We start from the raw sequence: 6,000 nt of genomic DNA, 5'->3' as shown, positions 1-6,000 counted from the left end.
CGCACAAAAACCCATTTGTATCCAATTGGTTTTACAACTTTTGGTGTACGTAGTACCAGTCCAAAAACTTTTTGTTTAGCAAGTGAGTCTAATTCTGCCTCAATTGCATCTTTCCATGTTGTCCAATCATTTCTTTGTCGACAATTGTTGATGGACTTTAGTTCTTGATCCTCAATATCATTTATTTCATTTAGCGCTATAGTATATACAAATACATCATAAATATTGACATTGTTTCGATTCCATCATATTCCATTCATGACATAATTTATTGAGATCTCTTCATTTTCAATAATTTCAGGTGATGGGCTCCTTCCACCAAGGGGTTGATCATGGACGTCCAAGGTGGGAAGAATCTCCTTGCTAAGGCCAAAAGGATGACCTTAAGGGTGGATGTTCCTTCAAGGGTGAGGTAAAAGGAAGGTGGGCGTAAATGGGTTGATTTGGGCGAATATGAGAGATAAAGGAAGGATGGTGTTTTGGGTGCTTCTAGGTTGGCTCTCTTCACTAAGTGGAGGTGAAGGCCACTCAAGGGAACCCTAAACTCACTCTAGGGAGGAGATAGGAGAGGTAGGCCATGTAGACCTAGTGACTAAGGAGAGGATTTGAGGCAAAAAATGCTCACTCAAATTCATATATTCCAAAGTATTTACAAGGTGTGGGGTGTTGGGTATTTATAGGAGGTGAGGCATCTAGGGTTGCATTTGGAGTAGGCAAATGCATTCCAAATGAAATGCAAATGAACCCTAGATGCAACTTGGTGGCCAAGGATGGAATCTTTGGGTTTAGATTGACTATATCTAGGTGCATGATAAGACCATGCAACATTTGCCCTCCACTTGGGCCTAAGCCTTTCTAAAACCAAAAATAGACCCAATAAGCACCAAAAATGCGTCACCCTCTAATTAACACCCTAGCCCAAAATTAAAAACCCTAATCATCTAGAGCACCCCATAATACAAGGGTAAAATGGGAAATACAAAAGAAAATAAATTCTAAGTCCTAAATACCCAAAATACAAGGTAAAATTGGAAATACAAGTAAAATAAATTCTATGACTAAAATACCCCAAAGTACAAGGGTAAATTTGGAATAAAGCAATAAAATTCTATACTACTCAAATTGGTCATAGCTATGAACCATGTGATGGGTTTCACATGAAGTACCAAGGATGGTCCTCCATCATCCCCTCCTTCTTGAGAAGGATTTGACTTCAAATCTTTAAGCTCTTCCATTCCATTGATCCTTCAAAAGATGTAAAACCACAATTAGGGAAGTAAAATACTAAAACTTAGCTATGCAATCCTTAAGTACACAATTTGTTGAATGAAAGTGCTAGGGAAAGGAGGGAGCCAAAGAGGCGTCTCCATTAAAAGTTATTGACCCATGCAATTCATTCACCAAATCATCTATTTAGGGATTGGGTGCCTTTTATTCAATGATGGCTTTCTAAATTGGTGCACATCCTCAATTGCCATCTTTCTTTGGCACCAAAAAGAATGAGGATGGCACAAGGGCTAAGGTTCTCTTGAACCTAACCCTATGTCTTCAAAGGAAAAATTATTTTTTTCTTTTCTTTTCTTTTTGTTTTTGTTTTTGCTTTTCTCCTCCTCATCTTTCTTAGCTTTTAATTTGAGTTGGTCCTCATTCACTTGATACGGTGATAGAGGACACCACACAAATTTCTTTCCCAAGTGTTGGAAACTTATTTTATTGGTGAGGCCATCATGGATTATGTACTTGTCAAATTGCCATGGCCTCCCAAGCAAGACATGACTAACCTCTAATGGCACTATGTCACACAAAACTTCTTCTTTATATTTGCCAATAGAGATTGGTATGCTTGCTTGTTGGTTAACTACAACACCTCTTTCCTCATTGATCCATTGCATTTTGTAAGGTTTAGGATGAGGTTTTGTAGTTAAGGCGAGCTTATCAACCAATCTAGTACTACAACAATTAGAAGTAGACCCACTATCGACAATGAGAGAACAAGTACTTTCTAAGACCTTGCATTTTGTTTGAAACAAGTTCTCTCTTTGTGATTGGTCAATTTCACTAGATTGATTGTTAAGGAGCCTTCTAACCAACAATAGGTCTCCTTCACAAGGTAAGATTTCTTCCTCGGATTCTAAAATTTCTTCTTCATCACTTGAAGATGAGGAAGTAGCTTCATCAAGGCTACTATAGTGATCTTGGCCCTTTAAAAGCATGGTTTTCTTGGTGGGACATTGTGAAGCAATGTGCCCACGGCCAAGACACTTGAAACACTTGATGTCACTTGTTTTAGTGTCTTTGGAAGATGCCTTAAAAGATGGTTTTTCTTTTTCTTTTTCTTCTTTGGGATAAGGTAGGGAAGAGTGGCCCTCCTTCTTAAAACTCTTGGAATAAGAGGGAGTGGAGTCTTTTCGAAAAGGTTTTCTTGTAAGTTGATGCTCCACTCTTGAGCAAAGTTGAACAAGTTCATTCAAATCCCTATAAGGTAGAAGTTCAACTTTGTCTCTTATCTCAATATTAAGACCACTTTGAAATCCAGAGATTGTGGTCCTCTTTTCCTCCCTAATCCCAGCCCTCATCATTAGCAACTCCATAGATTGCCTATATTCTTCCACACTAGAGGACCCTTGTTTCAATCTTTGTAGCTTGTCCATAAGCTCTCGGTCATAGTATGGAGGAATATGCCTCCTTCTTAAGGCACTACGGAGCTCATTCCAATATTGGATTGGGGGCTCATGATTTATTCTCCTTTCTTTTTCTAGGGAGGTCCACCAATACATAGCATGCCCTTGGAAGCTAAGGGTTGCTAAAGAAACCTTCCTATCTTCACTCACTCCATGGCAAGAGAAAAGTTGTTCAACTTTCATTTCCCAATCTAAATAATTTTCAACATTATCTTTTCCATGAAATGGGGGAAGAGTGATGTTGGGTTCCCTATTGGAAGACTCCCTATGTCTATGATGCCTTGGGGGTCTTTGATAGTAATCATCATTGTGATGACTACTAAAGAAGATATCACTTGGAGGTTGGGTATGATGCCCTTCCTCCTCATGAACACTTGAATACATATGCCCCTTTCCTCTTGAGGGTTGAGGAGAAGTGACTCTTGGTTTTGAACCACTAGCCTCTCCTCCCACAACTAGCCTAGCAAGCAATCTTTTTATTTCCTCATTATTTTTTTCAAACTCCTTTTCTTTTCTTCTCAATTCTTCCTCTCTTTTTATATTTTCTTCCTCTTTTTTTTCTCAAATATTCTTTCAATTGTCTAAGTTCATCCCTAACACTAGACCTAGTACTACAAGAGTTATGACCATGTACACTAGAATGATCACTCATCTTTGATCAAAAAAGGTTTTCACAAAGTTGTTTTCAAAAAGGTTTGAAAAAAGGTTTTCACGAAGAATGAGTGATAGAAAGGTTTTCACAAATGGTTTTCAAGGTGCAAGATAGGTAGAAAAAGGCCTAAGTGTACAAAGTGAACTATCAAAGGGAGGTGGACTACTAGGAATCACTTAATAACCAAGCCTTATCAAGTAAAAATCACTAAGCCTTTTCTACTTTTCTCACAAAACAATTTGGCACAAAATAAAGTGTGTGTGTGCACGTTCCTCCTAGTAGGCAAAAGCAAGCCTTCTAAACGAAAATTGAGACAAAAATAAAGTCCTAAGCAATTATACTACTAAAAGCTTTAAAACATGCAAAAGAAAAACACTTAAAGCATATACTAGTCGAAGTCCTAGGTGAAGGTTTTCAAATCACCTTCAACTACACGAACAAAAACCAAAATGAAGAGGTTTAAAAATGGCCAATTACAAACCAAGATAAAGAAATAAGGCCCAAATACAAGTGGCCAAAATTGAGCAAAATGAACAAGTAAGAAAGCAAGAAAATGAAAGGTCTTCAACTCCTCCAATTTGGCTCCCCTTCACAAGGAACAAACAAAGTTAGTCCTCTCCTTTGGTGTTTGCACTCTTTGAGATATGATATCCTTCTCCAAAGCACTTGGGACCTCACGGATTTAGTCTCCACTCAATCCCCCAAAGAAGTTTTGCTAAGGGTTTCTTGGAGGTAGTACTTCACCTACACCCAAAGATAACAAACCAACCAAGAACAAGAAGGAGGCCAAAGGAATAAAACTGAAAATGCTCAATTAAAAGGCTGAACTCAAAGAGAGATTAATGAGACAAACATAAGAATTCCAAAGAAGACAAGCAAAAAAATTAAGACACATTAAAAAGGCTAGCACACAAAGGAAAAGTCCTAGAATGGCACTAGAATGGAGTTAAAACTTTAATGGTTTTCACTTGTGAATTTTTAAGTCCTTTTTGGTAGAGGTCCAGCCACGGTTTTGTGTCTCAAAATGGTCCAATAAGGTCCAAAAATTCAGTCCAAGTCTAACTCCAATGTGCAAGGGTAATTAGGTCAATGTCCACAAGTCTAGCAACAAGTCCTTTTTGTTTTTCTTTCTTTTTCTTTTAGCCTTTTTGGTCACATTTTTTTTTAATATTTTTGTCCAGATTTTGTTTCTATTTTTCTTTTAAATGTTGCTTGGTTTTTACACTTGTGGGTGATTAAAAATTCAGCACATATAAGGAGTCAAAAATAGAGAGACAAGTGGCAACACATGAGTGGGTATAGAAGCATTTTGTGAGTGGAGTGTGTCTTGTACTATTTTCTTTTTGGTGCAGATTTTTTTTCAAAGATTCCAGCACTCACACACAAAACTTATGACTCACACATGTGCATAAAAGGACAAAAGATTAATTATGTAATGATGTGCATGGAAAGGTGGCCAATCATGTATGTGTAGGAAGGAAATAACACATAGATTTCAACACAAATTTGGAGCATGCCAAGGACTAGTTAACATGCATGAATGACCTCTAAATGGTGCAGCAAAATTTAGGCCACCTCATGGAAAAACACATACATTTCATATTTTCATGGTTTCATACATCAAATGGGTGCATCATACATATATTTTTTTGTATTTTTGAGAAAGGTGAGATAAACACAAGTTTTGACAAAACTTTAAAGGTAAAAAGATCAAAAAGAGATGGAAGACATGTTCTTGATGTTCATAATATATTTTTCCAGCAACAAGAGTAAAAACAAAAATGGCACACAAGAACCTAAAACTCAAGAAAAACCCTAAAGCACAAAAGGAGGCTCATGAATAAGCAATGAACCATGGAGTAACATAAAAATACATTTTTAACAAGGTTTTCATTGATGACAAGGAACTCAAAGATGACGCAAATCAAGACTCAAAAAAAAAAAAAAGACTCAAAGAAATGGAAAGGAAGCTAGTTACCCTTGAAGATAACCTAAGCTCTTGATACCAAATGATGGGCTCCTTCCACCAAGGGGTTGATCATGGACGTCCAAGGTGGGAAGAATCTCCTTGCTAAGGCCAAAAGGATGACCTTAAGGGTGGATGTTCCTTCAAGGGTGAGGAAAAAGGAAGGTGGGCGTAAATGGGTTGATTTGGGCGAATATGAGAGATAAAGGGAGGATGGTGTTTTGGGTGCTTCTAGGTTGGCTCTCTTCACTAAGTGGAGGTGAAGGCCACTCAAGGGAACCCTAAACTCACTCTAGGGAGGAGATAGGAGAGGTAGGCCATGTAGACCTAGTGACTAAGGAGAGGATTTGAGGCAAAAAATGCTCACTCAAATTCATATATTCCAAAGTATTTACAAGGTGTGGGGTGTTGGGTATTTATAGGAGGTGAGGCATCTAGGGTTGCATTTGGAGTAGGCAAATGCATTCCAAATGAAATGCAAATGAACCCTAGATGCAACTTGGTGGCCAAGGATGGAATCTTTGGGTTTAGATAGGCTATATCTAGGTGCATGATAAGACCATGCAACCTTTGCCCTCCACTTGGGCCTAAGCCTTTCTAACACCAAAAATAGACCCAATAAGCACCAAAAATGCGTCACCCTCTAATTAACACCCTAGCCCAAAATTAAAAACCCTAATCATCTAGAGCACCCCATAATA

The sequence above is a fragment of the Cajanus cajan genome, chromosome 3, assembly GCF_000230855.2.
Source record: "Cajanus cajan strain Asha chromosome 3, NIPB_CcT2T_4, whole genome shotgun sequence".
Lineage (NCBI taxonomy): Eukaryota > Viridiplantae > Streptophyta > Magnoliopsida > Fabales > Fabaceae > Cajanus > Cajanus cajan.
Note: the sequence above shows the minus strand (reverse complement) of the source record.